The sequence below is a fragment of the Aquarana catesbeiana genome, linkage group LG09 (genome assembly GCF_042186555.1).
Source record: "Aquarana catesbeiana isolate 2022-GZ linkage group LG09, ASM4218655v1, whole genome shotgun sequence".
NCBI lineage: Eukaryota > Metazoa > Chordata > Amphibia > Anura > Ranidae > Aquarana > Aquarana catesbeiana.
In genome coordinates this window covers 114,116,610-114,128,714 of record NC_133332.1, presented here as the reverse complement: position 1 = coordinate 114,128,714, position 12,105 = coordinate 114,116,610, and positions in this window count along the sequence as shown.

Sequence of the window (12,105 nt, the reverse complement as noted above, 5' to 3'; positions counted from 1 at the left end):
CTCCATCTGTAAGTCCCACCACTACTGCTTGACAGTAACTTGGTTAACAGCTTTGACAAGTCAAAATAAATGTTTTATTTATTGACAATTCTGTGTCAAGTGCATGTAAATCAAAAAGTATAGCAAAAAAAAAACTTGGAATATAAATATGAACTGAATAATATTAAACTTTTGAACAGAAAATGAGGTAGCAGAAAATCTAACTACAGATGCAAAATATGCACGATAGATTGATTCTGTACTTTTTACATTTTCAATAAATACAATCACTAAAGTGCAAATAACAGATTTGCATAATGCATACAATCACAAAATAGTGCAAATATAAATTAAATAAAGTTAAAGCGGCTGGCTTCCCATCCTCCTTAGCAACCAGCCATATACAGTGTGTTTAAAGAGAAAAAAAACGCATGAAAACTGCATGCAAAAACAAGGGTTTAAAAGTGCAAAATGTGCCTGAAAAATGCATCAAGCGCAGCAGCATAGAAGTTTAGCCTCAGAGTGCTCTGATTAACCCCAAATAAAGTTCAGCTGTTCTTTCCTGACATTTTCTTAGTCGCATCCTACAGCAAAAGCCATGGTCCACAGAGGGCTTCCAAAGCATCAGAGGGATCTCGTTGTTAAAAGTTATCAGTCAGGAGAAGGGTACAAAAGAATTTCCAAGGCATTAGATATACCATGGAACACAATGAACACATTCATCATCAAGTGGAGAAAATATGGCACAACAGTGACATTACCAAGAACTGGACGTCACTCCAAAATTGATGAAAAGACGAGAAGAAAACTGGTCAGGGAGGCTGCCAAGAGGCTTACAGCAACATTAAAGGAGCTGCAGGAATATCTGGCTGTGCTACATGTGACAATAATCTCCCGTATTATTCATATGTCTGGGTTATGGGGTAGAGTGGCAAGCTTTTTCTTAATAAAAACAACCAAACCCAGAAAAATATTGCAAAAACACATCTGCAGTCTCCCAAAATTTTTTGGCACATTACCTTCCAGTTGTGAAACACTAGGGAAGGATGCAGTGTGTACACATTGTTTGATTATTTAATTAAACAAAACTAACTCTTCGAGCCTTGGCAACAGCAAAATTTCTAATCACATCATGTATATCCAATACTTCACAGAAGGATTTTTCAATGGATGTTATGGATAAGTTGGTAAGTCTTGCCTGGAACATTGTGGAATGGAGATAATTTTTTATCAGCTTTAGTTTTGAAAATGAACGTTTCCCAGCAGCTACACTTACAGGAAGTGTCATCAATATTCTCAGTGAAATAGAAAGATTAGGGAATGTGTTGGTCAAGTTATTCTCCATTAGATACTGCAAGATGTTGGTGACTGTCATCTCCTGAGTTAGAAAAGGTCTAACGGTGTCCAGTTCATCACAAAGATCTATTCCACTAATGTCAGAGTGGGATAACTGGCTGTCAGTTAACTTGTTTTGCAGATCCATGGAACACTTCAATATATAATTTCTGTCCATTACAAGTTTTGGGATTTCATATAAAAATGCAAATGTGTCACAGTGGCTCTGAAGTAGTGTGAATCTCATTTATGGACTGGATGGATGTGTCCAAAACCGCAAAGAAAAAATTCACTCTAAAATATTTTGTTGGGTCTGCAAGAGACTCATCTTCATTTTCATCGTCAAACATCTTTCTCCCCCTGAGGTCTAATTGTAACGGCATCAGGAAATCGCGCTTCACAATCAAGCTTTTCAGCTATTTCTTTGGCATCAGATAGCACATTCTCAAAGCCTTCATCAGATCTGTATTCCACCAAGTGCTTGATCAACTTTTCCAGTTCCTGTACACAGCCTGATAGGTTTAATGTTGTTTGCTGCAGTATTTTGCTGATTACGTTCACCTTTGACAATCATTCATACCAAATGACGATGGAACAAATGAATTTGAATGATTTAATTTTCATTGCCAAGGAATGAGCCTGATGTTTGGTGTTAATATCCCTGTTGTCATCATCTGAGATGTCATACAGTGCATCAAATACCTCAGGTAGGAAATAACGCAAGGGTTTAATTTGCTGCAACTCTGCTTTCTCATCTGGTATTGGAGAGTGGTTTTAAAGTTAGATTTGTAACATGCTCCTTGAGTACTTGCCATCGTTGGGTGGATGAGACAAAGAACACAAAGTTCTTGAATGATGCCAAAAAAAAATCTATTGTCAGGTATGAAATCTTTGCAGCGTCATTCACAACCAAGTTGAGAGTATGTGCACTGCATGGAACAAAAAAGGCTCTTGGGTTGATATTGAGTATTTTTTGCTGCAAACCATTATGTTTTCCTTTCATATTTATCGCCATTGTCATAGCCTTGGCCACGCATATTCTCAATTTCAATCTGATTGTTCTTTAAGTAGGCCAGTAAAAAGGATGTCAGTCCTTCAGATGTTGTATTGTATACTGGGCAAAAATCCAGGAAGTGATCTCGAATTTCAATTTTTTTTTTCCACTTTGATCTAGAATAACAAAATCGGACAACAATGCTAATCTGCTCTATGTGGCTCACATCAGGAGTACAATCCAGGATAATGGAGAAATATTTGGACTCATTCAGGCTTCGTATAATTTTTTCTCATATTTTTGTTCCAACTATGGCAATTATCTCATTCTGAATCTTGTAACCAAGATAATGTGGCATTTGTGAATGCTGTAAAATGGAGTACTGAATTCTCTGAATGTGTTCAGATATGATGGGATCAAATTTCCCTATCATTTCAACCAATTTCAGGAAGTTACATTATTGTTTTGAAACAAACGGGTATCACAGCCACGAAGCGCCAGATTTTGTCCTGCTAAATATTTGATAATGTAGATTATTCACTGTATGACAGAATACCAGCGTTTCTCTTCTTGTTTAATGATCTTTTGATTGACATGATCAATAGTTGTTCCCTTTTCCAGAGCTCTTGAAAGATCCATCCATTTCTTATAATTTGTGATATGGATTGCATTTTTTTCATGTCGGCTTAAATGTCTTGACAGATGCTGCCAATCATTAAAGCCTTGTTTTGAGGCCAAAGCCATATTGTCACTGTTGAAAATCCGGCAAGCAAAGCACTGGACTGAATTATTAGATGTGAAATAAATCAACCAATTTCTTGGTATCTTCTCTCCATTATCCAGTACTCTTTGGTAGTAAGAGACAGAAAAGCTCCTGCTGGTATAATTTTTGGGAAAGTAGAAGCCTTTTCTTGAACAGGACCAATTTTTATCAAAGTTATTCTGTGTTGGTCATCTATATTTTCAGGCCAGAAAGCAGGATCACTTGAGATTCCACCTGATGATGTTGATGGCTGTTCAAGTTCCATTTCCGTTTCCTCATCCACAAGTACAATAGACTCAGTGTCTGTAGAGGAAACCTCTTCAATGTCAAAATGCTCTGCTACTGAAAGAATGAAACCTGAAGTTACATCTCCAGTTGTTGTTGGCTCAGTGACACACTCGGGATCCACGAGGACCAGATCATCATCACATTCTGATGACTCTTCCAAATCTGTATTTTTTTCACCTTCTCCACTGTGTGAAATGTCTGTGACACTGGACCTTAACTCTTTGCTTGATGTTGATACACCTGTGCAAAGGGAATCTTGACCACTGCTTAATTAAGACTGTGGCTGTAAGAAGCTTGTGATGGAAGAAGTATTTTTTTTCAAAGCTTCTTCCTTTCTTTTCCGGCATTGCAGGTTTTGATATCCTGTCAACTTTGTTTTTTTGCTAGCCATTTAAGGGGAAAAGCAAATGTACACTACACTGATCAGCCACAACATTAAAACCACTGACAGGTGAAGTGAATAGCATTGATTATATCATTACAATGGCACCTGTCAAGGGGTCGGATATATTAGGCAACTACAATGGGGTCTAATTGGATCTGGAGTGGGGGGGGGGTCTCTCTACCAGAGGCCCTCTTGATCTCCATTAGAGAGTCCTTTAGAGCCCCCACCAGGCCCCATTACAAACTACAATGGGGTCCAATGGATCCTGGAGGGGGCTCTCTAACATAGGCCCTCTCTGTGATCATTGGGGGGTCTCTGATAGAAAAAGTCCTCTCCAGGCCCCATGAAAGACTACATTAGAGTGTCACTGAACAATAGTAAAAATAAACAAAATTATATAAATTTATAGTACTTTGATGCCCAGACCTAGAAGATTTCACTTTCCTTAAATAATAGGTGCTGTGGCTGGCTGCTGGTCCTCCTGTCTGTCTGGGACCTCCTTTCCCTCCCAGCTCCACAACTACCTTTCGGCAGGGTCTGACTGGCAACTTTTGATCCAGGGGGCAAGTACTACCCGGAGGCCCATGGTGGAGCAACTCGGCCCCCCCTCCCCCTCTTCTCTGGCTCCCCCCGTTCCCCACCTGCCACTTTCAACATCCATGTAATTGTAAAAGAACAAAGCGTGGTCATTGTGTGCATGTGACAACAATATCACACATTCTACACAAATGTGGCTTGTATGGGAGGGTTGCAATAAAAAATAACACTCCTCAAGAAAAACCACGTGCATTTACTTGAGCTTTATCAAAAAACAACATGAAGATTCTGAGGCCACATGGAAAAAGGTGTTATGGTCCAATGAGACTAAAATTGAATTATTTGGCCACAATAACAAACAATATGTCTGGCAGAAATCCAAATACAGCTCACCATCCAAATAACACCATTCCTATAGTAAACCACGGAGGTGATAATATCCGGTTATGGAGGTGGTAATATCCTGATATGAGGGTGGTAATATCCTGGTATGGGGGTATTTCTCTGCAGCGGAAAATCTGCTGCCCGCTTCCAGAAGGCTGTTAATGGGAAGAAGGTTTACCTTCCAACAGGACAATAACCCAAAGCACACAGAACAATGAGCACATAGTGATTGAAGGAGAAAAAGGTGAGTGCCCTTGCATGGCCCAGTCAGAACTCAGACTTAAACGCCATTGAAAATCTGTGGAATTACATTAAGACTGCAGTCCACAAATGGTCAGCATCAAATGTAACTGAACTTGAGCAGTTCTTGCAGTGGAATAACGTTCTTACAGGATGTCTCCAACTTACAAGCCGACCTCAATGCACTGTTTTATTGGGCAACTATGTGGCAAAATGAGGTTTCATGTTGATAAATGTACAGCTATGCACTTGGGTCTAAGAATATGCATGCATCATAAATACTAGGAGATCAGTTTGGGGGATTAATGGTGGTAAAGGATCTGGTATATCATAAGCTTAATAATAGCATGCAATGCAGGGTGGATTTGATTTAAAGTGGAAGTAAACCCATCAATTTAACAGTTTCAAAAAACAGTTACATTCCCGGCACCTGCCGGGAATGTAACTGTCACGTTGATTGTACTCTCAACCAAACTGTCAAACCATCCAATGGCTGGTGTCATAACTGATCACACGTGCAGCATCATGACAGTTGAGGATTAAACAGAGGCCAAGATGGCAGCTTCCTTGGCTGAAAACGATAGGAGGGTTTACTTCCACTTTAAATCACTAGTAAAAAGGCTTGATTTAAATCCACTCGATATAAATCATAATTTTTAAAGAGCAACTGTCATCTCTGTCCCCCACCAGCTCCTCCTCTGACCCGCTGTTGACTCACCGACAGTCCCATTCCCTTTAATGGGACGGCTGGTGATGCGGCGGTGACACAACAAGGTGAGGGACGTGGCGGCAGCAGGTGAGTGGATACCCGCTAACAGGCGCTGCCATGATGGATCTGAAATGACAGGTGCTTTTTTAATGTAAGGACTCATTCTTCCTGGTAGTAAATCTTTAATATTTGCAAACAAAATGAAGGTTTCCTCTTTAGAATAATAATCTGTCAGGTTAGTAAAACATCAATATCAGAACCGATTCAATCATACAGTTTGTAGTGTACATAGATTTGCAAAACAATGGGATAAAGGAATATTCCTGAACTTTGTTTTATCTCACGGTTACTGTGAATTTGTGTGAATGCATCAATGCAGTGCATGTTATCTCAGCTTGCAGAGCTTGGATTTTTTGAGCCTGGGTTCACACATATGCAAACACAGACTTCGCATGTGATTTGCACCGCATTGATGGTGCGGATCACATGTGATTTCTGTGCAATGCGAATTCAGCCATACAGTTGTATGGCTGAACTCGCATTGGATTTGCACAAAAAAGGTGCAGAGACTTTATTTTTCCCACGCTGAAATTGGATCACATGGATTGAATTAATAGTTCGCACTGCGATCTGTGAACTGATCTGGGGGTGTCATTAACATTGCATTGATACCTGCAGCGGTTTGCAGAGGGCAGTGTGAACTGCCCTCTGGGGGAGAGATGCGATGAGGGAACTGGCACTGCAATTGCGCTGGTTCCTGCATTGTGTGTCACAACTGACAGCCTCACACATACACCTAGGGCTAGAGAATCATTTTTTTAAACATTTTAATTTTCAATAACATTTGCACAAAGAATGATATCACTTTGTCTGAGCCTACCTTACAGAAGAACTTCGTTAAAATCAGTAACTGTTGAGAGAATGAACACTTTGGTTAGGACTATGCAACAAACAACACAGAGTATGGGAACGAGAGAGAGAGGGAGAGAGGGAGAGATCTATGTATTACATGATCTGACACTCCCGGGTCTGGGGAGTGCATACGCGCCGCCGGCGACCCACTCCCGCTGTGATTACACAGAGTGGGAGCTGAACTGCGGGTACCGCAGACTTGATGTCCACCAGAAACCGCTGATCATTAGGCAGAGAGCCAGAATGGCGTTCTGCATATGTAAACAAGAACAAGGCAGACCGCCATTATGTCCGTTTGCAAGAACACAGGATCCATTCCTTCCCCTAGTAAAAGCACTTCCCACACAGTGCACAAAAAACAGCTAGACACACAGTTAACCCTTTAATCGGCCCTTTTTTTTAACCCTTTCCCAGCCAGTGTCATTAGTACAGTGACAGTGCATATTTTTAGCATCGATCACTGTATTAGTGTCACTGGTCCCCAAAAAGATACACTGCACACTGCAGCGGGGCAGCACATGCAGGCTCAGTCATGTGTGTGTGTGTGTATATTATATATATATATATATATATATATATATATATATATATATATATATATATATATATATACACACACATATACATACACACACACACACACACACACACATATGATTGAAGCTGCTGCGGTTTAGAAGCATGCTGCGTGCCCCTCTTGTACATCGTCCTAAGGCACGGGGGTCTACTTTGTATGCAAAGGTATTTTTCAACTGGGCAGATTACCAAGCAAAAGCAAGGAGGGATTGGCTAATGCATTCTAAATAAAGATGAAGTTTAAAAAAAAAAAATGTAACTGCATTTTGTGAATAACAGCAACCCCCAGGACCATAAAATTGCTATGTTTCTGTAGGGTCCTGGGTTTAGTAACACTTTCAACTCCGGTGACTCCTACTCAAGGGTGCAGGTGGCTACAGAGCCCACCCATTGGCTTTTTAGCATACACTAGAAAGGGAAAAGCACTGCCACACAGGAACTCAGCCCGAGAGATGAGTAAACATGATGACTTCAGCCTGACTCCACCCAAGCCATGACCCCTGATGCATTTCACCATCGGGCTTAATTATGGAGATCTGGCCTGGGTGGAGTCTTCATTTGATTCACCTTTTGGACCATGTTGCTGTGTTTCTCCCTTTTTGTGTTCTGAACACTTAGGGCACTTTCACACTGAGGCGCTAGGGGCTTTTCAGCCGCTAGTGGGGCGCTTTTAACCCCCACTAGCAGCCGAAAAAAGGGTTAAAAGTGCCCGCAAAGCACCGCTGCCGATTTCAATGGCAGGGGCTCTTTAAGAGCAGTGTATACACTGCTCCTCAGTGGCGGTGCGTCCATTGGGGACGCATTGCGGGTGCGGCTCCCTCTCTCCAGCCACCCCCTCTGTGTATAATGGATAGATTCATACATTGCATGAATCTATCCATGGCCGCTGTAGCCACCCCCTATTCAGGCACCTGGCCCCTTTTTGGGCACCGGGCGCCTGAATTACAGCGGAGGGGGGTGTTTTTGAAGCACCTGAATAGAGCCATAGGCTCTAAAAGGCTTCAAAAAAGGTGAACTGCGAGCGCTAAGCAGTTCACCCAGGTGTGTTGGAAAAGCAAATGAATATTCGCTTTCCTAACACTGAACCACCTTTCAGGCAATCAGGTGCGTGGGTCTGTTACCTGTCACCTGATTGGCTGAAATGACAAGCGCTACAATTGGACGCCTATCAGGGGAGGAGACGCATGGAGGACACAGGAGCCACTGTCTGACATGCTGCAAGGTCCCACCGCTCACCGACATCATCCGCCACCACTGAGACAGGGTAAGTGCCGGGCAGACGGCGAGTGGGCTGTCATAGTGGCAGCTTTGATGGGCACAGTGGCTGCGTTTGATGGGCACAGTGGCTGCGTTTGATGGGCACAGTGGCAGCTTTTGATGGGCACAGTGGCAGCTTTTGATGGGCACAGTGGCTGCGTTTGATGGGCACAGTGGCTGCGTTTGATGGGCAGTGTCAGCTTTTGATCAGCACAGTGGGCATTTGATGGGCACAGTGGCTGCGTTTGATGGGCACAGTGTCAGCTTTTGATGGGCACAGTAGCTGTGTTTGGGCACAGTGGCAACTTTTGATGGGCAGTGTGGCAGCTTTTGCTGGGCACAACAGTTGCTGTGTCTGATGGGCACAGTGGCTGCGTTTGATGGGCACAGTGGCTGCGTTTGATGGGCACAGTGGCTGCGTTTGATGGGCACAACAGTGGCTGTGTCTGATGGGCACAGTGGCTGTGTCTGATGGGCACAGTGGCAGCTTCTGATGGGCACAACAGTGGCTGTGTCTGATGGGCACAGTGGCTGCGTTTGATGGGCACAGTGGCTGCGTTTGATGGGCACAGTGGCTGCGTTTGATGGGCAGTGTCAGCTTTAGATGGGCACAGTGGGTGTTTTGGCACATTGGCTGTGTTTTATGGCACAGTGACTGCGTTTGATGGGCACAGTGACTGCGTTTGATGGGCACAGTGGCTGCGTTTGATGGGCACAGTGGCTGCGTTTGATGGGCACAGTGGCTGCGTTTGATGGGCACAGTGGCTACGGTTTAATGGGCACAGTGGCTGCGTTTGATGGGCACAGTGGCTGCGTTTGATGGGCACAGTGGTAGCTTTTGATGGGCACAACAGTGGCTGTGTCTGATGGGCACAGTGGCAGCTTTTGATGGGCGCAACAGTGGCTGTGTCTGATGGGCACAGTGTCAGCTTTTGATGGGCACAGTGGCTACGTTTGATGGGCACAGTGGCTACGTTTGATGGGCACAGTGGCTGCGTTAGATGGGCACAGTGGCTGCGTTAGATGGGCACAGTGGCTGCGTTAGATGGGCACAGTGGCTGCGTTAGATGGGCAGTGTCAGCTTTAGATGGGCACAGTGGGCGTTTTGGCACATTGGCTGCTTTTTATGGCACAGTGGCTGCATTTAATGGGCACAGTGTCAGCTTTTGATGGGCACAGTGACTGCGTTTGATGGGCACAGTGGCTACGGTTTATGGCACAGTGGCTACGGTTTATGGCACAGTGGCTGTGTTTAATGGGCACAGTGTCAGCTTTTGATGGGCACAGTGGCTGTGTTTGGGCACAGTGGCAGCTTTTGATGGGCAGAGTGGCAGCTTTTGATGGGCACAACAGTAGCTGTGTTTGATGGGCAGCACAGACTTGCTTCCAACCAAGTTCCTTGACCGGCCTAGATGCTGGTGCAGTGCAGGGACAGGGAGACACAGCAAGGCAGGCAGCCGCTGCGCAGCAGCTGAGCAGATCTGCCCTCTCCAGGAGGAGTACTACTACTGTCTTCAGACCAGGCACTAGTCCGCTCCGGATCCGCTCCCTCTTAGCAACGCTGTCTGAAGATGGCAGAGGTGGGCAGATTTTATTTACTAGCCGCGGAGGCGGCGTGCTCTGAATGCTGGGGTGGCCGCAGCGTGCTCTGAATGCTGGGGCGGCCGCGGCGTCCCTGACTGATGTCACTGGTTGCTAACTAGACGCCGGCAGCTTGGCCGGCGATTCTAGCTTGGTGCCCCTCTTCTGCAAAGAAATTACAGCGCTGGGGTGCGGTGCACCCCGGCCAGGATCGGCCCTGCTGACTGGGCATCATATAACGTCCAGCAGGATAAGTCGCGGGGGCGCGCAGAGTGGCGATTGGTGGTGCTATGTGTCACTCTGACACACTGCAGCTCCGATCGTGGTTAAGAGCATATGACATAGGCTCGTGATCAGCTGTGACCAATCACAGCTGATTACAATGTGTAACCATGAAGTGCTGGTAAATGGCTTTCCTCGGTTGGCGCTGACAGGGAGAGCTGATCGGCAGCTCTCCTGTCAGGGGGGGGGGGGGGGTCTGCACTGATAATCAGCGCATTGATTATCAGCGCAGCCCCCATCAGAGGTGCCCACCACAGATGGCAATCAGTGCCTAAAAAACTGTCTTTGGCACCTTTATTGGGCCTATACGGACTATTCAAAGCCCTTCCGGGTGTATACAGATGGAAGTTTACAACTCCTAGGAGCTGTACTGGATCAGGTAAAAGATGGTTGTGAATGGGCGATTGTCTCTGCCAGCCACAGCCTCCGGGCCTACCGAGAAGAACCCCCATACAACTGTGCACTCTCACTCTCAAACTGGAGTTACTGGCTTTGGTATGGGCCATCACCAAAAAGTTTGCAGAGTACCTCACAGGGGCAGACATAGAGGGATTTATGGACAACAACCCCCTCCCCTACTTAGACACAGCCAAGCTAGAGGCGTTAGAGCAAAGATGGGTCACTCACCTGGCGCGGTTCAAATATAAACAAACATTCAAGGTGTGCGCTGTTCCTCTGTAGCGTATTTCTGTGATAAACTATACCCAGCATAGTGTATATGTAATAAAATGCTGTGTGCATAGAAAAATTTTGTAAACCATCTGTGTCTCCACAAGAAAATGCCTGTGTACAAAAGCAAAATAGTGTGAATATTGTGACAAAAAAAATCTAAATATTAAGGATAAAAAGTTGAATTAAAATTGAATAAAAAAAAACAAAAAAACAGTCCTTTGTTGTAAACAGTTCAATATATATGTCCTAGATAGCATTCATCCATCCACCGTGCTCTTGTATAGGTGTTAATAAGACAATATATTCCAGTGCTCCACCACTAGTGCTTATAAATTCCCCACTCACCAAAACTCTAAGGTCACCAGGACTAATAAAGCCTTTTTGTGTTATTGTGGCCCACAAAGCCCGAATTTCAATCTGTTTCTTCTTTAACCACTTGCCAACTGCCCACCATCAAATGGAGAGGCAGTGCAGCTCTCGTTCTGGGATGACGTCAGTTTGAGAGTGAGAGTGCACAGTTGTATGGGGGTTCTTCTCGGTAGGCCCGGAGGCTGTGGCTGGCAGAGACAATCGCCCATTCACAACCATCTTTTACCTGATCCAGTACAGCTCCTAGGAGTTGTAAACTTCCATCTGTATACACCCGGAAGGGCTTTGAATAGTCCGTATAGGCCCAATAAAGGTGCCAAATACAGTTTTTTTAGGCACTGATTGGCATCTGTGGTGGGCACCTCTGATGGGGGCTGCGCTGATAATCAATGCGCTGATTATCAGTGCAGACCCCCCCCCCCCCCCCTGACAGGAGAGCTGCCGATCAGCTCTCCCTGTCAGCGCCAACCGAGGAAAGCCATTTACCAGCACTTCATGGTTACGCATTGTAATCAGCTGTGATTGGTCACAGCTGATCACGAGCCTATGTCATATGCTCTTTACCACGATCGGAGCTGCAGTGTGTCAGAGTGACACATAGCACCACCAATCGCCACTCTGCGCGCCCCCGCGACTTATCCTGCTGGACGTTATATGATGCCCAGTCAGCAGGGCCGATCCTGGCCGGGGTGCACCGCACCCCAGCGCTGTAATTTCTTTGCAGAAGAGGGGCACCAAGCTAGAATCGCCGGACAAGCTGCCGGTGTCTAGTTAGCAACCAGTGACGTCAGTCAGGGACGCCGCGGCCGCCCCAGCATTCAGAGCACGCCGCGGCCACCCCA